The sequence below is a fragment of the Ovis aries genome, chromosome 3, assembly GCF_016772045.2.
Source record: "Ovis aries strain OAR_USU_Benz2616 breed Rambouillet chromosome 3, ARS-UI_Ramb_v3.0, whole genome shotgun sequence".
In the NCBI taxonomy this organism is placed as follows: domain Eukaryota; kingdom Metazoa; phylum Chordata; class Mammalia; order Artiodactyla; family Bovidae; genus Ovis; species Ovis aries.
This window is the reverse complement of record NC_056056.1, coordinates 62,168,158-62,189,966: the sequence shown is the minus strand read 5'-3', so window position 1 is coordinate 62,189,966 and position 21,809 is coordinate 62,168,158. Positions and strand designations below refer to the sequence as shown.

The following is a 21,809-nucleotide window of genomic DNA, read 5'->3' as shown; positions in this document are numbered from 1 at the left end:
ACAGCCACCAAGGACAGTAGAAGCCCCCACTCCTGAGCCAGCTCCTGTGGGAGCGCCCCCCGATGAGGCAGCCCCTCTGGAAGCTGCTCCCCCCAGATGAGGCAGCCCCTCTGGAAGCTGCTCCCCTCAGATGAGGCAGCCCCTCTGGAAGCTGCTCCCCTCAGATGAGGCAGCCCCTCTGGAAGCACCCCCAGAGATGAGGCAGCCTCTCTGGAAGCACCCCCAGAGATGAGGTAGTCCCTCTGGAAGCCCCCCTACAGATGAGGCAGCCTCTCTGGAAGCCTCCCCTCCCCCCCCCACAGATGAGGCAGCCCCTCTGGAAGCCTCCCCTCCCCCCCACAGATGAGGCAGACTCTCTGGAAGCCCCCCACAGATGAGGCAGCCCCTCTGGAAGCCTCCCCCCGCCACAGATGAGGCAGTCTCTCTGGAAGCCCCCCCACAGATGAGGCAGCCTCTCTGGAAGCCTCCCCACAAATGAGGCAGCCCCTCTGGAAGCCCCCCCCCCCCCACCACAGATGAGGCAGTCTCTCTGGAAGCCCCCCCACAGATGAGGCAGCCTCTCTGGAAGCCCCCCACAGATGAGGCAGCCCCTCTGGAAGCCTCCCCCCCTCCACAGATGAGGCAGTCTCTCTGGAAGACCCCCACAGATGAGGCAGCCCCTCTGGAAGCCCCCATCAGATGAAGTAGCCTCTCTGGAAACCCCGCTGCTCCTTGCCCCTGTGCTGGCTCTGGGGACAGTTCTGCAGTGGTAGCCGCAGGGAACCGCAAGGGTACTCCATCCACAGGAGCATTGAGATAGAGACTGGGGGGCAACTCGGCCAGCCAGGGGGGATCCCTGTTAAAATGGACCCATTCGGGCTTACCTCTGTTGCCAAGTTTCTGAGGACAGGTAAGGAGGAAGGGCTGTGGACTTAAACACCACCCAGAACACGTTATCCTCGTAAACTGATGCTTTTACTGCCTTCAGCTATACTCTGAAACTTTCTCATAAATATGCTAAAGATTGCATTAATAAACTGTTATGTATAATGCACTGAATTGACGCCGTGACCTGGTCATACTGCGGGCGCACACTCCCCAAATGTCGAGAGCTCCCACTGATAACACAGTGGCCATTTCTTGGGCCACTGTCCCATTTCCCCAAAGCCATGAATACTGGGAGATATATGAGCTTGCATACTGGAAAATGAATTTGTTGATGTTTAAATGAAGATGTCAATATTTTGTATTTCCAAATTCAGTTTTCCCCCTTCTCTTAGTTTTTCTGCTGCAAATAGGTCTTATAAGACTCATATGTTTCCCTTTATTAGAAAAGCACACTGGTCTGTGCTATGAGACTGAATGACAACATTGCGGGTCACAGAAAAGACTTAGCATTTTGAACCTTTGTGCTGCTCAGGCCCCCAAGGTCATTCATGGGAGGATCAATTTTATTATATTTCTGTTTACTGCTGACATCACTGGGGGGCAGGAGTGGATGTCACAGGGAGGCAAGCAGGGGGAGCTAAGGGCATAGTTGGATGCTCACTTTGCCCCCACCCATCCCTGACTGCAGTTTCCTCTGCACCATGTCTGTGCCCCCTCCCTGGAGAGGGTTCTTTTGTGAGAAGCAGTGTCCAGGGTACAAACCCTGGGCAAACGGAGAAGAGTAGCTAGACTTAGTTCTTTATTAGCCGCACATGTTGGGTTTGACCAAGTTCTGTTAAATAAACACAGAACCTCACATCGGTGGATAAAATCTGGTGATGCCCGCCTCATTCAGGGTATATATGGTTATCTAGAATTATATGGGGTGTCTATGGTTATCTGCAGTCATAGGGGGTGTATGGTTATCTGCAGTTGAAGAGGGTATATGGTTATCTAGAGTTATATGGGGGGTCTATGGTTATCTGTAGTCACAGGGGGTATATGATTCTTTAGAGTTACATGGGTTGTGTGATTATCTGCCAGAAGAAAAATTGACAACCTCAGATGATACCACCCTTATGGCAGAAAGCAAAGAGGAACTAAAGAGCCTCTTGAAGGTGAAAGAGGAGAGTGAAAAAGTTGGCTTAAACCCCAACATTCAAAAAACAAAAATCATGGCATCCGGTCCCATCACTTCATGGCAAATAGATGGGGAAACAATGGAAACAGTTACAGGCTTTATTTTCTTGGGCTCCAAAATCACTACAGATGGTGACTGCAGCCATGAAATTAAAAGATGCTTACTCTTTGGAAGAAAAGCTATGACAAACCTAGGTATTGTATTAAAAAGCAGAGACATTATCTTGCAAACAAAGGTCCATCTAGTCGAAGCTATGGTTTTTCCTGTAGTCATGTATGGATGTGAGAGTTGGACTGTAAAGAAAGCTGAGTGCTGAAGAACTGATGCTTTTAAACTGTGGTGTTGCAGAAGGCTCTTGAGAGTCCCTTGGACTGCAAGGCGATCCAACCAGTCAATTCTAAAGGAGATCAGTCCTGAATCATCATTGGAGGTACTGATGCTGAAGCTGAAGCTCCATTATTTTGGCCACCTGATGCAAAGAACTGACTCACTGGAAAAAACCCTCCTGATGCTGGGAAAGATTGAAGGCAGCAGGAAAAAGGGACGACAGGATTTTGATGCCAATTTAGTTTTTTGCTGTTCTTGTGCTCAAAGGCTTTGCTTGTTTGAAGTGAAGCAAGACCCCCGCCCCCTAAGAAAAGGGAGTCAATGATTTTATAGTTCCAAAGGCATCTTTGGGCAGGAAGTCAGAGCAGGTGCAGTGGGCCGGAGCAGAGTTGTCCCCCCATCCCGCGCCGCCTCCACGCCCCCGCCCAACACTGGTGGCTGCTGCAGGGAGAAGCCTCTAGAGGGCGCAGGTGAGCCCGCACGCGGGAGGCCCCGGGAGGGGACAGGCAGTCAGGGAAGAGCACGGCGTCCTGGGAGCGGAGGGAAGTGGGCTGACGGTGAGCGACCGGAGCCCAGGCAGCTCTGTGGCCGCCTGCCCTGCCAGCACCTGCTCCCTGGACACGGCCTGCAGCCACCTGTGAGCCCAGGGGCCACAACGGAACGGAGCCTGGCTTTCTTCAAGGACCATCTTCTGCTGGGATTGGAAACAGACCCCCCGGTGGGGTCCAGGTAAGGCTTATCCTTCTCTCATGGTTTCCTAAGCGATTGGGCTATGGATGAGATGGAGGTGTCACCGTCCGGGACAGCCCAGGTGCATTTTTGAAATGCGTGTCATTTTTGGGTTGCGTTTCAACAAGCTTTCCCGATTACCATGCGTCTGTGCTACTGGTTCTAAGACCTGAGAGTGTTCCTTTGTTTTCAGGGAAACACCAGACACCCCATTTTGCTACTAGCTGTGTGTCTGGTGAAAGAGCTGCATCTGTGTGCTCAGCAGGTTTGGGGGCTCAGTGCTGAGAGCCTGGAGTCTCCTGGAGCCTGGAGGTGTGCTGTTCCAGGACCGTGAGCTGTGTGCAGCAGCGGGGGTCCCCAAATGTCCCCAGAGCCACCTTCCTGGGTGGTTCTGAATCAAGGCCAAAGTTGTGGCCCCCATGTTTTGGGGTGGGTGTGGGGACAGAGAGTGACTGGGGGGAGATACTTGTCTGGTGGCTCCGGCTGTCACTCCAGATGAGTCTCCGCTCAATACCCTGACAGCTCAGGGGCAACTAGGGTTCCCACCCCAGAGCCACTGATTCCCCATCTTTCCGCCACCGTAACTGTACCTGCTTCTCCCAGGAGGTTGGAGGTGTTGGGGAGCGGGACAGAGGGGGAGGGTCCGAGAGGGACGGTAAAGCCACAGGGGTGAGTGAGGAGGAGTGAAAGTCCCTCCATCCATCAGGGGAGTTTGATGGAGTCGGGGGTGGGGGTAATCGTGATGAGAGAGGAAGCTCAGCCCATCCTGTCTGAGGTTCTGAAGTTGTGCTGAGACACTTTGCAACTAAGGGTGAAACTGCAGCTGATTCAGATATTAAAGAGGGAAAAACCATGATGAACCAAAGGAGAAAAAAGAATCAATTCAGATAACAGAAATATTTCCTGCCCAACTCTGAGATCTCTAAGCCTTAATAGCTTCCAAGTTACATCTTGACAGGGTCTGCCGTAAAGAGGGCTACTCTACAAAGTTGGGGAATGGGTGTTCATCCTGATGACACCCCAGGTCCGTTGTCACCGGGGAGAGGATAGGCCCTGCCTGGGCTTGCTCAGCTGGGGTCTCTCTGCCCCTATCCCCTCCCCCAGGTGAGCCAGGCGATGAAGGACAGTCCCATGACAGCACGTTTGGAGGGCAGTCCTGGAAGCACATGTCTTTGGAGGAAAAAGTAAATAAAATTTCCCTGAAATGTTTGAACTTCACTCTCTGATTACCATCCAGTTTCTGAAAGTAAACAAGGTATTCGCTTTGTGGAAGATTCATATTTGTGAAGTTCAGACTTGAAGGGGGCCTCGCCCTCTTCCCTGGGTGTCAGTGTGTAACCCCAGCCCCTCATGCAGCTCTGCCATGCACAGCCCTAGTCTGACCCCTACATCCCAGGATGTAAACCCCACCAGCTCTTTTAACTGGGGGCATCCTCCTCCCATCAAAATTCCTGAGGTCCCCAAGGACCATAGATGGAAGACAGGTCACCCAAGTTTTCTTCCTAACTTCTGCAGTTTGCAAAAAAATGAAGTTTGTTCTCAAGGAAATGCCCAGGAACCCAGCTTCAAAGACTCAGGTAAACCTGAAATTCAAACACAGAAGCTGTAAACAGGATGGCATGTTGGAAGCTGGCCCAGTGTTGAAGTGCTCAGCCGGCGGTCCCCTCCTGGCCCCCGGGTCCTGCCTGCACGCCTCCCGAGCTTCCCTCTGGGGCTTGCTTTCCTCAGTTGTCCCGGCCGACACCTGCCGGCTCCTGGCTTTGATGCTCTTCGAGACTCTGCTCAGGTAATTCCGCCTGCCAACAGCATCGTTAATTAACTTGCATTAAGCTCACTTAGTGCATTAGATCAGTTAGGAAACAAAGGTGGAGGCCCTCTGTCACAGTGAGGATGCTGTCCGCCGTGCGCTCACACGCGTGGGCTAGAATTTTATTCAGTCTCAAATTTTATTGCCTGAAATAAAGCGAGGGATAATGAACATGTGGGCACTTAGCCTCTGCTCTGCGTTTCTACACTTCACACTTTCACGCTTGTCTTCTCTGCTTTTCAAACAAGGGAATCAAGGCCTAGAGGGGAAGGGATGCCCGGCCACAGGGCAGGTGACGGTGTGACCCCAGAGTGGCTGGGGGTGGAGCACGGGCGCTCAGGCTCCTGCTGCACACCTTGCAGGTGGAAAGTCGGCAGAGATTAGACCTGCTGCCGCTGCCTCTGTGGGGACGAGCCGAGAGGGTGCCAGACACCCCAGGCACACCCCTCGGGTTCAGGGTCGTGTCAGCCCCAACATCCCAGGTAAGAAAGGTCAGCCTCAAGTTCAGGGCTCGTGTCACCCTTGACACTATGCATTATCTCAGGGAGCTGCCCCCACAACGATTTGGTGACACAGGAAAGCAAGATGCAAATGAAGTGCGGCTGTCTCTCTGCAGTGCAGACAGGTGACCACAGGGATTTCAGGCGGTTCAGTCTGATGATTCTAGCAACAAAGAAAGGTATTCACGTGGCCCTGGGGTTCAGGCCTGGCCTCTGTCAGCAGGAACAGTGAGACAGCTCTGCACTGACCTCCTCTCCAGGGTCTGTCCCAGGAGCAGAGTTGTTACCCTGGGTGGGTGATCCCACCGAGGTCGGAGCTCAGGAAAAGCACAGCCAGGATCTCGCGGCAGGGTGGGCCTGGCCTGAGAGTGGGTGAGGGATCCTATCCCCCAAGGCGGCTTCAGTGCCCATCGAGAGTGGAGGGCGCTCAGTGATGGTGTCCACGGTGGGTGGTGGGTGGGATATTTCGAGTCAGAGAAAGGTCGCTGGCAGTTCTAATCCCACTGTGGGGTAGATCCCATTGGCAGAGCTACCCCTCTGGATTCGGAGACTTGGTGCTCCTTCAAGCCTGGTGCCCGGTCATCCAGGGTGGGAAAGGCAGATACCAGGGGCCCCAGAAATGCCTGGAGTCCTGGGTACAGAGTTCTCGGAGAACTCTGTCTCCAGCAGATGGGTCCAGCAGGACGGTGGTGCCGGGGCTTCCATGGGGAAATGAGCTCAGGTGAGAGGGCAGCCGTGACCCACTCCCCTGAGTCCAGTCCCCAGTCACTCACAGGCCATGCCCTGTAGTTGGCGAGGCTGTGCACAGCTGGGAAGCCCCTCTCCCGATGGGCGGAGCTGCCATCACTGTGCTCGGAAACCCTGCTCAGCTGTGCTGTTTCTAGATCTTTCACGGCTGACACATTTCTGAGGCTGGATATAGCGATTGCAAGGTGAGCCCAAACACTGAAATAAGACAGTAGTCACCCGAAAACAATAGGGAGAAAATTCTGCCAACAGTGCCTTAATCCTGCCATAAAGCACTTTCTCAGGACGTGAAGACAGACACACAAATTCAGATTACAGACACAAACCGAGAGGCCGTGGTTTGACAGCTGTTGGGCCAAATCTTTCCCACTAAAATGTCCATGATGCTGTATTTCCAGTTCCATAGTTCTTAAACTTTGCACCCAAGAGAGAGAAGGTAGGATTTCATGGCGGATTTAGTGTGTGTCTCGTTGTTGTGGTTGTTCAGTCTCCGAGTACGTTGAATGTTCGTTTATTCATCTGACAAACCTTTTCTGAGCACTGGCTAGGGTGCAGGCACTGCCCTGGGACTGGAGACATGGTGCTCCACGGGTAGTGGTGGAAATGCCCCCGCTTTGGGGTGCTGGCCTCCTAGCAAGGAGAGCAGAGCCACAGTCCAGACACCAAAATGGCGCTTCAGTAAACCTTGGACCAGGAACAAACACACAGATGGGCAGAGAAGAGCCTGCATCAGAGTGAGGGCCCCTCCTGAGCAGTACAGTCTGAGGGGTGGCCAGGTGGGGGTGCACCTGAGATGCCCCACCCCAGCAGGAAGGTAGTGTGGCTACAGCTGACGGAAGAGGGGGAACAGGAGATAAGGGGAGACTGAGGCTGGAAGAAGCAGGGCTGGAGGCCACGGCTGCCTTCGCTGAGGGCAGTGGGAAGGCTGGCTAAATGGTACAGTGTCATTCTGAGGCCCTCGGTGCCCACAGCAAGGCCAGAGAGTATATGTGAAACCCGCCCCCAGGAGTCAGTCTGCAGGTAGCCTCTTTCTGAGGACCCTGGTGGGGCTGCTGGGGCTGGAGGCAGTTGGGCTTTCAACCCAACATTGGCTCTCTTAGAAATTAACAATGACAAAGGGGCCCTTTTTGAGAAAATGTTTAAAGATTTCAACTTGAAACATGCTTTTATTTTTTAAAGTTTCAAACTGGAAGGAAACACTTAACATTCCTGTAGAGACAGATATATGGCCTTCCACCCTTCACAGCCGGACCAGATGCTCCCAGTCAGCCCAGAGCCCCTCACGGCTCCACTCCCATGCTCTCCTGAAGAGATGGGGACACATTTCCCAGCACTGGGGGAGAGACAGAGCTGGGTGGACAGAGCAGTGCCCTGATGGGTCAGTTTGGAAGCTTCCTCCTCCGTCCAGGGAGCTTTTGGGGAACTGAGTCAGGGGGGTTTAGCGCCCAGCTGGTGAGTCAGAGCTGCTTCTGTCCATTGTACTTGGCCCTTGAGGAGTTAGGAGAACTTGGCTGCTTGGCCCAACCAGCAGGTAGACACTGGCATCTGGCAGGTGTAAATTTTTTCCCAAGCAACAGGACCACGGAAATGGATTGGGCAGGAAGTCATCCTAGAGGAAGGGTCTCTGGGGTGCCCAGGGCAGTGAGAGCTCACAGACAGGTCCTGAGGATGAGCTGGGGGTGGGGGGTGGGGGGCTCGTCCACTTGGCATCCGGTCAGCCCTCTGATGGTACCACAGACCATGGCGAGGGATGGGATGGATGCAAATGTCTATTGGTTGGGGTGGTTTTGTTGACCTTGTAGATGTTGTTTATGGTTTTAATGGTTTGTATGAGGCCTGTGTTCTTACCTAACGAACATCACATCAGTCCCAGAAAAGCCCTAATTTTTAAAAATATTGAAATATACTTTCTCAAAGGCACATCATGACTCTCAAGGTCCATTTTCTTTAAGATTTAGTTCTTAATAATGGCTCAGAGTGGCTGTTCCTAAGACTTCCTGCCCATAAAATGAAGAAAATCTCTCAGAATGCATACTCCAGGGCCGTTTAGACACTCAGTCCTCTGCAGAAAGCTGGCATCTCCATGAAGGGAAGACCCAAGTGGGAAGAGGCCAGGGAGATAAATCGTCCAACCCATGTCTTTTAATTTCAGCAGAACCTCTTTAATTTCAGCTCATTCTTTAGGGGGATTTGGAGAGAGAGATCCGTCCCTAAGATGTGCAAACACACAAAAGATACCTGATTTACCCCAGTGGCTCCGGCAGGCCCAGCCCTGTCCCCATGACCCCAAGGTCTGAGCAAATGACTTCATGCCCTGTTAGCAACCATTTAAGCCATTTTGCTCCTCATTTACAGTCAGAGGAAACCAAGGCAGAATGTCCCTGTGACTGGGGACATTCAGTTTTAAGTGGACTCTTAAAGGGGCTTCCCAGGTGGCGCAATTGGCAAAGAATCTCGTGCCAATGCAGGAGATGTGGGTTCGATCCCTGGGTCAAGAAGAACCCCTAGAATAGGAAATGGTAGCCCACTCCAGTATTCTTGCCTGGGAAATCCCGTAGATAGAGGAACCTGGTGGGCTATAGTCCATGCAGTTGCAAGAGTCAGACACGACTGAGCAAGCACACAGGTGTTAAAAACCCAGAAACCACACTTTCTCTCAAACTGCTGCCTGTCAGTCTCCAGCCTCAAGTTTCCACACAAAAATCATCATCCAAACAGACCACACGCGGGTCTCAGCTCTCACTTCACGACTGGCTGGGACGTGGGGGCGGCGCTTGAGAATATTATTACCCTGATGGCTTTCCCAGTTGTTGCTTTTGAAGGCAAATATTTATTTTGTGACGATTGCAAAAGTCAGAACAGCAGAATGCCGGCCTCTCCTTATGTTTACAGAATCAACAGAATTGAGACACCGACAAACATGCATTCATGTGCCTTAAGGAGCTGGCTGTGTACCTCCTGCGGCATCAGTTAATCAAAGAAGGGCCTCTGGAGGCGCAGGCCTCCTGCAGCGAGCATCCTTCCGCCCATCTCCCGGGTTCTCAGTAGGACCCTGGATGGTGCAAATGGGGCCATCCTTCCTGTTACCTGAAGAACGCTCCTTGGGGCCTCAGTGGATGCTTTCTTATGCTCTGAATCTTGCTGAAGGTTTTGGAAGAGGATCCAAAAGAGAAAGAAGGCCTGACTTCTGTTCTCATGGCTCATAGGATGGAAAGAATGAACCAGCGCAAACAGTCTCACAGGGACTTCCCAGGTGGCTCAGTGGTGAAGCATCTGCCGGCCAGTGCAGGAGATGTGGGTTTGATCCCTGATCCGGGAAGAATCCACGTGCCACTGAGCAGCTAGGCCCGTATGCAACAACCACTGAAGCCTGTGTGCCTAGAGCCTATGCTCTGCAAGAAGAGAGGCCACCACAATGACAATCCTGAGCACCACAAGGAAGAGCAGCCTCTGCTCACCATGCCTAGAGAAAAGCCCAGGCAGCAGTGAGGGCCCGACACAGCCAAAAATAAACATAGCCGCCTCCCCACGTGGCGCAGCGGTGAAGAATCCGCTGCCAGCACAGAAGATGCAAGAGATGCGCACCCTCCCTGCGTCAGGGCCACCCCCGGGAGAAGGACATGGTAGCCCATGCCAGCATTCTTGCCTGGGAAGTCCCACGGACAGAGCAGCCTGGCCAGTTACAAGCCATGGCGTGGCAAAGTCAGATACAACTGAACACACACATACACACCTTAAAACAAAATGAAAACCAGCCTGACAGTCGCACAAACAAGAGGACAGAGTCCTGTGGGACTGGACAGTGGGGTCCACCAGCCACCCTGTGCTGTGGCCGTGCCCTCTCTGAACATGGGGGCTCCCTCTGGTCTGGAGCAGGTGCCTGGCATGCAGTTCAGTTCAGTCGCTCAGTCATGTCCGACTCTTTGCGACCCTGTGGACAACAGCACGCCAGGCTTCCCTGTCCATCACCAACTCCCGGAGTTTACTCAAACTCATGTCCATCGAGTCAGTGATGCCATCCAGCCATCTCATACTCTGTTGTCCCCTTCTCCTGCCTTCAACCTTTCCTAGCATCAGAGTTTTTTCCAATGAGTCATTTCTTCGCATCAGGTGACCAAAGTATTGGAACTTCAGCATCAGCCCCTTCAGTGAATATTCAGGACTGATTTCCTTTAGGATTAATGGGTTTGATCTCCTTGCAGTCCAAGGGACTCTCAAGAGTCTTCTGCAACACCACAGTTCAAAAGCATCAATTCTTCGGCACTCAGCTTTCTTTATAGTCCAACTCTCACATCCATACATGACCACTGGAAAAACCATAGCTTTGACTAGACAGACCTTTGTCAGCAAAGTAATGTCTCTGCTTTTTAATATGCTGTCTAGGTTGGTCATAGCTTTTCTTCCAAGGAGCAGGCAAGCGTCTTTTAATTTCACAGATGCAGTCACCATCTGCAGTGATTTTGGGGCCCCCAAAATAAAGTCTGTCACTCTTTCCATTGTTTCCCCATCTATTTGGCATGCAATAGGTGCCCAAAAAATGTTTATATAAAGCAACCTTTTCTGGAGACTGATTGCCTTCCAGGGTTCCCCTCTCATTCACTCTGTGAAATCGGGTGCCATCACTCCTTCCTGGATGCCCAGCGGGGGCTCAGGGGTGAGGGACGCCCAGGAGCTCATCCTGCTAAGTGGCAGTGTCCCCCCTCCCCCGGCTCCTCCAGACGGCAGATCAGGGAGTGGGGCGGCAGCTGCAGATTAGATGGAAATTTAAGTTTGTATCATAACCGTTTCGGGAGTGGGGCGAATTGGAGAGATTTCTAAAGCCCTGGATGGGCTGAGCACAAGATCCTGGGGCAGCTGCCCCTGCCGGCTGGGCACCAGAGCCCAAGAGCATGTGGCTTGGGGCAAGTACCCCGAGGAGGATGGGGCAGGGTGGGCGAGCCCCACGGAGCGTGGTGCCTGTCTGCCCCCTCCCATGACACTCCAGCCTCCTGCTGCACCCCCCACCTTGACCCACAGGGGCTTCATCGGCTGTTCTCCTGCCAATGAGCTCTTGCCCAGGACGTCTGTGTCTCCTTTACCCCTTGGGTCTCTGCTACCCACCACCTCATCACAGAAGCCCTCCCCGGCCACAGTCCATGTAAACTCCTTTGTAAGCCACACTCACACAGCACTGCATAAACGTCCCCATTGGAGTGTGAGCCCAGCCCTATCATGTGATCAGAGTCTGTCTGGAGAGACACTGAGTTTGCCACTACCGGAGGGAGGCTTCCTCCTGGGCCCTCAGGGAGGAGGTTTTGGATGTGACTGTCCTGAGAACCCCGATCTGTCTGGAATCACTGGAGCACATTGAGGGAGAAGATGGAAGGAGCTCAGGTTAAAGAACAACCAAGAGCCAGCCAGCCTGGGCTTCAGATGGAGAGCACGGGGCAGCTGGGGACAGACGTTGATAGTGGGCCCGCACAAGGACTGCGATATCCCATCCCATGGCCTGCCCGCTGTCAGGAAACATGGTCAGAATAAACTCCAGGACTTCCCTGCTGACTCTGTGGTAAAGAATCCGCCTTCCAGTGCAGGAGACACGGGTCCGATCCCTGGTCGGGGAGGACCCCACGTGCCGAGGAGCAGCTAAGCCTGTGCACCGCGATTGCTGACGCCTGCGCACCCTAGAGCCTATGGTCCGGACCAAGCGACGCCCTTGCAGTGAGAAGCCCGAGCACCACAGCCAAGAGTAGCCCCGCTGGCCAAGCTAGAGAAACGCCCGAGCAGCAACGAGGACCCAGAGCAGTCAAAAGTAAACAAATAAATCTTTAAAAAAAACCGAACTCTGCTCGAGGGACCAGTGGCCCTCAGGGTGAGAGCACCAGCTCCTCCCCAGCCGGCCAGGCGCTGATGACCACTGAGCTGCATCCCCCAGTACTGACGTGTCTCCCCCTGACCCCGACCCACCCAGGGCTCTCTCCACCCTTCCCTCCCCATGCCCTCCTCACTGCTGGTGTTTTGGACAAAGCGCAGCTCTGGCCTCAGAATTCCGGGCAGGGAGGGGGTGTTGCCTTACACGCTCTGTTCCTGGGGTGCCGTGTGTAAGATGCACATGCGGGAAATGCAACAGCCAAGCAGCTTGGGATGAGGCAGGGACCAGGCTGGGAGGTGGTGGAGTAGGGCCTCCTGTGGCCCCAGCGAAGGGGGCAGACAGCAGCCAAAGGCAAGCGGCCAGCCTGGCTCTCAGCCTCCCGGCTGGACAACCCCTTAGCCAACAGCCAGGGAGTTGTGTCTGTCCTAGGAGTTGAGTTTAGTTCTCGGGGAGGAAGATGAACAAATGCACGAGTCGGGGGCAGGGGGAGTCTTCACAGCCTGGATGGCTCAGCGTCCAGGAGCTTCGGGTGAACCTGTTTCCTCATCATGGGGCATCATTTTGGGGCTGGCGCTTCTCGGCTTCAGGAAGCAGCAGACACCTGAGCCCCCTTGGAGATTCAGTGTCTGCTCAGCACGTACCCCACCCCTGCTGAAAACCCCCGAGGGTTAATAGTTTCCTTTTGGAAAACTTTCAAATTGTGTTCATTTGCGTTTACAATATCTGCTTCCTTCAGCTCTGTGTGTGGATTATTCTCCTGTTGGGTTTAATTTAACCCAGTCTGCAGCTGTGCTAACAAATTCGCTGATGCCCCCTGCTTCCAGACGGCTTTTTCTGTCTTTTCTCTGGCTTTACATCAAGAGGCCACACTGAAAGCCTCCAGCATCGGAACTTCTGCTTGGCATTCCTACTGCTTCAAAATCCATTTCCTGTGGCCGCGCTTCACTGCGTCTCAGATTCTAACCAGCTAATTTAATATTTACTAGCCAAAGTTAATGATTTATAAAAATCACTGCTAAAAGCAAACAGTGCTCGTTCTCTAAAGCTCTCCATCCTTCGTGGGAGGATCTGCATGTTTCCCACACATGAAGGTCCCTCGGAGGCCTGCTCAGCACAAAATGTGAAACTGAGTCTTTAAGAAAATATCACAAATGTGCAGACTTACAAAGACCCCAGAACCAGCCAGTTGATCTTTTGGTGATTTTTAAAATGACCTTCTTGTATTTAATGAGACTTAGGAGAGAGCTGGGCCTCTCTGGGGGCTCAGGGGTAAAGAACATGCCTGCCAATGTAGGAGATGTGGGTTCGATTCCTAGGTCAGGAAGATCCCCTGGAGGAGGGCATGGCAACCACTCCAGTATTCTTGCTTGGAGAATCCCATGGACAGAGGAGCCTGGTGGGCCATAGTCTGTGGAGTTACAAAGAGCCGGACATGTCTGGGCGACTAAACGACAACAGAAGAGGCCTGGCCACTTAGTCAGATGGTGACTGTTGGGAACTGTAGAAGTGTAAGGGGTGTCTGGCCCTGGGACGGGTGTGTTTTAGGCCATAAACACACCTCCTAAACCCTGCCTGGATCCATCTGTATCCTGAAAACCAGTAATGTGTATCTAGGAGATACTCAGCTCTTCTCAGAGCAGACAGAGGCCAGCAGGCCTCCCCTGGACATGAGGTCATGACCCCCAGGCAGCCCTGCAGAGACGCCTGTCCCCAGGAGGGGAAGACGGTGCCCTGCAGCCTGGGGTGACAGGACGACAGTGGCTGGAGATCCTGGATGAAACAGGCTCCTTGAGGGTGTGGGTCCACGATGCCCTAAACCCCGTCTAGGTCAGAATTCACTCCTGCAGTGCAGTGTGAGGCCTGCATCCAGTGAGAGCTGAGAGTGTGATTAGCTTGTGTGAGTGAGGCTGAGCAAGAGAAGGTGGTCCTCCCTCTCAGCCCAGGGAGGCCTCCTGGCCTTTCACAAACACCGAAGGCCCTGCCACCCTCAGCTCAGACATCGTGTGTTAGTGAGAGGGTCTTCCCGTGAGAAAGCACGGAGCCCACCGTAACACCTATTTAAAGAATCGTCAGGACTGCCCAGGTGGCCTGGTCATTAAGAACCCGCCTGCCAATGCAGAGGATGTAGGTTCCATCCCTGGTCCAGGAAGATCCCATGTGCTGGGCGCCAGCTAAGCCTGTGCCCCATAGCTACTGAGCCTGTGCTCTAGAGTGCATGCTCTTCAAGAGAAGCCACCGCAATGAGAGGCCCACACGCTGCAACTAGAGAACAGCCTCCACGTGGCACAACCAGAGAAAGCCTGTGCACAGCAGCAAAGACCCAGCACAGCCAAAAAAAATAATTTTTTTAATAAAAAGAATAATCAGAAAGGGCATGTTCTTCAAGGACTCAGATGTGAAAGGCCACCAGATCTCTTGGGGAGGCTCTGGGCAGAGCTCTGGGCCGTGTCCATTCACCTCGGCTCATCCACCTGCAAACGTGAGGACAGTCCCACAAGAGACAACGTCCACTCCCCCCGTCACCACACAGCTGCCCCCCAACCGAGCTCCTTCCCTGGGTCAGCTATGGGCATGTTGGCCCCTTCCAGCCCCTCGCTGACCCAGCCACCGATAAAGGAACTGGAGCTCCCGGGGATGCAGCTCACCCAGGGCTGATGTGATGAGATGAGCTCCCAGGAGGGGTCCTGGAACAGCTAGGGGACCACAGGAAAAAGCAGGGAGAGGTGATCAAGCATGGACATTGGTAATAACCACGAGGCGCCAACACTGGCTCATCTGCTGAGACAAACACATCTGCTAACAGAAGGTCTCAACAGAAGGGACTCGAGCTATGAGACACACTCCAACTCTGCAGTGTTTGCTGCAGAGGTTTCCCAGAGGTCTGAGTCTGTTCTACAGTAAGAAGTTTTAGTGAAAACCACTTCTTTAGACTCAGTTCTTGTCCTCCATCCTGAGCCACCTCCTGGAACTGGTAGAGCACCCCCCTCCCCCACCTCTGGGAGCTGAGCTGCCTCCCTGGCTCCTGGACAACAAGCAGTGATGGGAGGGCCTGGGGCTCAGAAGAGACCCCAGTGTCCCTCTGCTCCCCACATGGATTCTGGGAAGGCTCCTCACCGCCTTGATTTCCTCTGTAAACGGAAGTCACAGCTCCCAGCTCGGGGCCCCATGACTCAGCACACGCGTGTGGAGTGGTGTGTACCCATGTGCGTCACTGTGAGACCCCCACCTCCTTATTACCTGGGGATTACCAGTGGCTGCTTGTCACCCTGCAGCCCAGGAAGAGGGTGGCTGAATGGTCACTTTGCACGCTAGCACCCTGGCTCCCTGCTGGCCTCCATGGGAGCAGGTGGGGTGGACTGAGGGCCCAGGCCCCTCCCTGCAGGACGCTATCAGACCACGAGCATGAAGGGAAGCCAAGTTTGCAGCTCCAAGGAGGACAGCTCCTGGTGTTTGGGGTCTTTGTGTGCCCGGGGATTCTGACAGGCCCTCTGCAAACACACCCTCGCGTCCTGGGTATGTCAAGGAGCGGCTGCCTGCAGGGTGGATGGTGCAGCACCTGCTCACTGCTGGGGCTCAGGTCCTGAGGACCCTGGAGGCCGAGCCCCACTCACCCTCCCCAGCCACCTTTGCCCCTGGTCACCCTTCTCGCCCTCCTGGAGGGCGCTCAGATACTACTCGTTGGCAGATCAGCCATGTGCTATCAATTCACTTGTTTTCAGTTTAATCAAGTTCTCACTCTGGTCCTGCCACAGCCACGAGATGGCAGAGGGGGAAAACCCACCCCTTTGTTCAGACGCTGGTTTGGCAGCTCTTGGCCTGCGGGGCCGGATGCCCTGTTCCTGAACCAAGCCCATGGCCTGTGGTCTGAGGAGACAGATGAGTCAATCTGCTTTACTAAACAGTAGTTATTCCCACAGAGAAAGAAAAGAATTCGCAAACCTGTTACTCCTATTTGTTCAGTCTTGTAGTCTATTCCCAAAACGAAATTTCTATTGTTCAATAAGCCTGCTGTTACTGGAACCATTAACAAATCAAAGTGCGTTTCCTGAACTTATTTTAATGTGTTGAAGACAACACATGATGCTACAAGCTTGCTTTTCAGAGTCTGTGGTGGTGGTGGTTTGGTCGCTAAGTTGTGTCTGACTCTTGCGACTCCGTGGACTGTAGCCTGCCGGGTTCCTCTGTCCATGAAATTCTCCAGGCAAGAATACTGGAGTGGGTTGCCATTTCCTCCAGGGGACCTTCCCGACCCAGGAATTGAACCCAGGTCTCCTGCACTGCAGGCAGATTCTTTACCGACTGAGCTATGAGGGAAGCCACTTTCAGAGTTTGAACAACCAGAGAGCTTTCTGCACAATTAGGGGGTGAATACTGCTTTTCTGTCTTTCACTTCCCGTTTTGCTTTCCTCCTGTGTGTGTGTATAGTGTATGTCACAGTGCAGTAGGTAGAGTCTGGGACACACACATGGTGCTTTCTCAGTCTAACACTGGGGACCTGCCCTGGAAAACAGGTTGGTGCTCGGGGTCAAGTCCATTCCACCTCTGGTGTCCCTGTGCCTCTGAGTCACCTGGGAACTTGATCAAAAGGCAGATTCTGAATCAGGCCAGGGGGTGTTCACCCTGCTAACGGGTGATGCTGGGATGGCTGGTCTACAGACACATGCTGAGCAGAGCACAGGCTCAGGCCCTAACCTGTAGGAAGCTGCAGGCCCAGGGACCCACTTGGAGGTGGTGTGGCCTGAATGCCAGACTGAGCGGGAGCCTCTCAGTCCACTGCTGTGTCCAGAGCTGGAGTCTGGGTTGCTCTGGCACTTCAGGCCCTCCCACGTCATGAGTTCAGTGTTCTTTAAAAAGCTGGTATTTCGATAAACACCCACAATATCAGGCTTTAGGGTCACCCAGCATGGGGTGAAGTCCCCAGCATGGGGGCAAAGCTTCAGTTGGCGTCATGGAAACACGGGTGTCCCAGGTCATAGCAACTAAGTATTGGGTTGCCATTTCCTCCTGCAGTGCAGGAGACCTGGGTTCAATTCCTGGGTCGGGAAGGTCCCCTGGAGGAAATGGCAACCCAATACTTAGTTGCTATGACCTGGGACACCCATGTTTCCATGACGCCAACTGAAGCTTTGCCCCCATGCTGGTTCCTGGGATCCAGAAGGGATGTTCCCTTGGGCACTTGGTATGATGCCCAGGGAGAGAAAGCCGGGCTGGGGCCTCTTCACCCAAACCTGGGATGCTCCGTGTGTGGGGCTCAGGGCTGCCCCCAGCCTCCCGTACATTCGCCCCACGTGGGAGCCACTGTGCACACCCTACTTGCCAGGCGGGCTCCTCTGACGGGACTCCATCTCATTCATCTCTGTCTCCATCCTTTGACTCAGGGAAGTTGCTGCGCTAGCTCACATGCTTCCACGGAGAGAATTTATCCCTTGGGTTCTTAAGTTACCTCCTAGAAAATCCGCACATTAAACTTTCGAAAAAACAGAAATCCACAGTTTTCCCCAGTGTCTGTGTCCTTGGAAGCCTTGAGGAAAAGGGGGGAGGAAGTTGGTTTGAAGTAAAATTGAGGCAATTACAGGATCAAAAGCACGACTTTGTCTGCAGACACTTTTGCTGCACCCTCAGCGCCTAATCCTTTTCAACTTTTATAACCACCTTGTTTGGCGGAAAAATCAGGAAGTCACTTGTCGCTCAGGACTGTAATAAGCCTCTTTGATAGTAAAAAAAATGATGAAAAGACAAGCAAGAAACCCATAAACACTAACTTTGAAGACCAGCAAACAGCAGGCCCCTCCCCACAACCCCCGCTATCCCTACCCTCCCAGCCAGCAGACCCTTGTGTGCTGGCCTCCAGCACGTTCACCACAGCCTCAGGCAGCACTGAGTCCTGAGCAAAAGCAAAGTCTACCTTTGATATTCTTAATCCCCACCCCCTGGTTTTCTCTGTGAAATATGAACCCACAACTGACTATGGCACGGACTGGGTCTCAGACCTATGGGACTGGCTGGTATCTGCTCAGCACTGATGAAATGGTTCTGCCTGGCACCTCTCTGTGTCCTGACCCTGGGGTAGGGGCACAAGGAGCTGTGCTATGTGGGCTCCTGGACTCCTGCTCTGCAGTCCCCCTCCAGCACAGGGATAGGAAGGACCCCCAAGCACCTGCCCACGGACAGAGCCTGCCAAGCTGACGCCTCACCATAAAGTGCCGGGCCAGTGCCTCCTGGAGAAATGAGTCCCTCTGCGGGAATGGACCAGAGATGGCAGTGCTGAGCTCTGCTACAACTGGTGTCCTGAGGTCAAGGCTCTGGCTCCACAGGGACCCGGAGAGACGCTGGACATTGGACTCCCTGGGACCCACAAAGGGTCGTCCAGGGGGCGCAGCCGGGGACGAGCTTGTCCTGAGGTCTGGAAGCTCATTGAAAAGATCATCCAACAAAAAACATTAATAACAGAGATGACAAAGACATTTCGATGTGGATACATCTTTGAGTTCTTGAAATTTAATACATGAGATGGGGACTCTCTTGGTGGCACAGTGGATAAGAATCCACCTGCCAACCAGGGGCGTGTGTGTGCCGGCTCAGTCGTGTCCAACTCTTTGTGACCCCATGGACTGTAGCCCACCAGGCTCCTCTGTCCGTGGGATCTTCCAGGCAAGAATTCTGGAGTGCGTTGCCATTCCCTTCTCCAGCAGATCTTCCTACCCAGGAATTGAACCCACATCTCTTGCACCTCTTGCACTGGCTGGCATGTTCTTTACCAGCTGAACCACCAGAGAAGCCCCTGCAGGGGACACGGGTTCAATCCCTGGTCCAGGAAGATCCTACTCTGCCTCAGAGCAACTAAGCCCATGCACCACAACTACTGAGCCTGTGGTCTAGGGCCCAGGAGCTGTAACTATGAGCCTTCAACGGCTTGCTGCAACTTCTGAAGCCCATGTGCCTAAAGTCTGTGCTCCACACCCGTTTAGCATAACCAGAGAAAGGCTGCATAGCAACGATGACCCAGCACAGCCAAAAACAAATAAATAAATTTAAATATGCATGAGGTGGAAGTGGGGGCAGAACAGAGGAAATGGAGAGGATTCCTGCAAGTCAGCCTGATGGGAACTCTTGGTGTGTTGATAGCCAGAACCCCGTCCATCTGCGGCTCAGGTGACACTTCTGGTGTACATGGTGGGTCCCAGCATTATGCACAGATAAGTGACCTGAGCCTGAGTTTTATAACCCAATGTAATTAGCACTGGTCTGAGGCTGCCAGTAGCAGGCTGTCAGGTTTTCCCAGTTTTTAGGAAACAAACCTTTGCCTGGGGGTGGGGGTGAACGGGTACAGAGGCGCAGGTTGGGAGAGGGGCTGGTGCTGGGCTGAGAGACACAAAAGGCCGATACTGAATTTGACGTGTGATGTGATAAAATCCCGGCCTTGCTCTTGCCACCCCCTCTGACATCAACCTGTTACCATAAACCCTGGGATCTGCAGAGGCCATGCTCTGCCGTGGTGCCCAGTGGAGGATGAAGGGGAACACAGACACCCCAAGGTAAGAGGGAAACCATGTCCCTCTGCGACTGTGAGGCCCAGAACCGGGCTGCAGGGTGAGGCCCCCAGGTCTTCCTTGGTCGCAGTCCCTCTGGGACATTTGTGGTTATTAAAGGACAGAACCATGACCTTGGGGACGCAGGGAAACCAACCCCCCACCACCACCACGAGACACAAATTTTAACTCTCCAGGGGAACATGAAATAAGCAGCAAGCTCTTAGGAAGTTAGTGCGAAACAAGCAGGCCATGTAATTGAGGACAAAAAGCCTCAGACTGTGGGGGAAAAATACATTTTAAATACTAAGCTGAACTTTGTAGGATTTAATTAGAATGAACGAGTTATCGCTTCGTCTAAACATGCTGCTAAATGTGTTTTTGTGATGCTCCCTGGTACATGGAGTTGCCTACAGTTTGGGGCTTTGATGGAGGACTGGGTCTCCCCAGAGAAGCCCCAACCCCGGGCAGGGACATCACCCCCCCGCCCCATGGCAGAGGGTTCACCTGACAAACGGCATCAAGTGCAGAGTTTTCTGAGCTTTCGTCTGGATTTGTCTCGTCGCTTTTTTCTTCCTAGACTTCGTTTGCTATTTGCTGTTCCTTTTGTTCCTAGAAACTTGGTTCTTTAAATAGGAGTCTCTTACTTGTCAAAGTTTCAGGCTCTGGTTACCATGGGATTTTTCCCCCCAAAAGTGTCTGCCTTGCTGTTCAGAATGTGAACTTCCATTTCCCATACTTTGGGTTTCACACTCCGTTTAGGGGAAGGATGAGTGAATCGGTGGTGGGTTGGTCATGTGACCCGGGGGTGCATCCAGCTGGGGCACAGCATCGCCAATGGGCCCACAGAAAAGTCATGGCCCACTTGGAGCCTTGGCTTCCTGGGAACTGAAGCTCCTGGCCCATCTGACAGGGAGGTAGATGGCCTCCTGGACAAGCCCAGATGCTTAATCAAAACATCTGGGAGGCAGAGAGACCGAAGGGCTGTCTTCGTCCGCTTGGTGGGGTTGCCCCTAGCCAAAGCGGACTGTTCATTTCCAGTGACTAAAGCTAATTAACATCCAAGGCTCCAGGAGATGGTGAGGGACAGGGAAGTCCGGCGTGCTGCAGTCCATGGGGTTGCAAATCGTTGGATATGACTTGGCGACTGAACAACAACATCAAAGGCTCAGTTTCCCGATCTCACCAGCCATGCTCAAGTGCTCAGTGGCTGTGTGGAGAGGGGCTGTTGTCCTGGACAAGGCCAGGCTCAGCCACCCCAGCCCACGGCGAGAAAGCAGTGGGGAGGCAAGTGCAGGACCAGCCGGGGCTGGAGTGCAGCTGGACTCTGCTGTGCGCAGCCTGCGGCTAGTCCAGCCGGTGCAGGCCTCCTTCCATCTGCCTTTTGCCCACGTCTTTTCAGGCAGAACTGAATGGAGGGCCCCCTGTTTGCAGGTGGCAGGTTGGCAACAGGCACCCCCGTGATACCCTGGGCCTGGGAATCACCCTGCACCGGTCACAACATCCCAAGAGCCCAGGTTCATTCTCCTGCTGAAATGGCAACTCATTCTCACCATCCACAGAGTGTTATGAAGAATCGCTAGAAAAGTTCTCTCGTAGCTCTTCTGTACCCCGACCCTCGGAGACACTTGATTACAAACTTGCACAATGAGACCCCTGGGGTGAGGGCATGTGGGTCTGTCCGTTATTTCTCACAACTGTGGGTGAATCTACAATTATCTCAAAACAAAACAATGAAGTTTTTTATTTTTTTTTAATTGAAGGATAATTGTTTTACAATGTTGTCTTTCTGCCGTACATCAACATGAGTCAGCCATGGGTATACGTATATCAAAACACTTAGCTTTTTAAATGTCCCTTGTAATTCCTATAATGAAAATCTTTAAAAAGTTAAGCATGTCTGCCCTGGGCAGCCTAGGAGCAGATTGTGAGTGGCCTTTAAAAGCACACTGAATATTTCTCATAGCACCTACAAACATCCCCTTGAATGAACTTGGAGATCCTGAAGGTCTCTCTGCTGATTTGGGCACTTCCCATTTGCCCAAATTAAAACTAAAGACACAACTTAAAGCCACCTGGGGCAGTTTCCCAAACTCAGCAGCATCTCTGTGTGTGAGTCCTGGGGGCCTAAGTTAGAGCTCTGAGGGCCTGGGGATCTTCCGGGCTGGACGTGGGCCTGTGGACTGGCCAGTGTAGCTGCAGCGTTTGGTTTTGCTTGATGGGTTGCTGCTGCAGAAACCGCTGCAGGAGCAAGGACAAGGTGTCCGCTCTG

The 21,809-nt window shown here is 53.2% G+C and overlaps 1 protein-coding gene across 4 annotated transcripts in view; it reads left to right on the top strand.

Moving 5' to 3' along the window:
• Nucleotides 1-2,877: 2,877 nt before the first annotated feature.
• Nucleotides 2,878-21,809, top strand: part of EDAR (ectodysplasin A receptor) — a 53,282-nt gene continuing 34,350 nt past the window's right edge. For all 4 annotated transcript variants that reach the window (XM_060412131.1, XM_027966793.3, XM_060412130.1 and 1 more), the window contains exon 1: nt 2,878-3,103. The gene's annotated coding sequence lies outside the window, so the exon portion shown is untranslated. The remainder of the gene's footprint in view (nt 3,104-21,809) is intronic.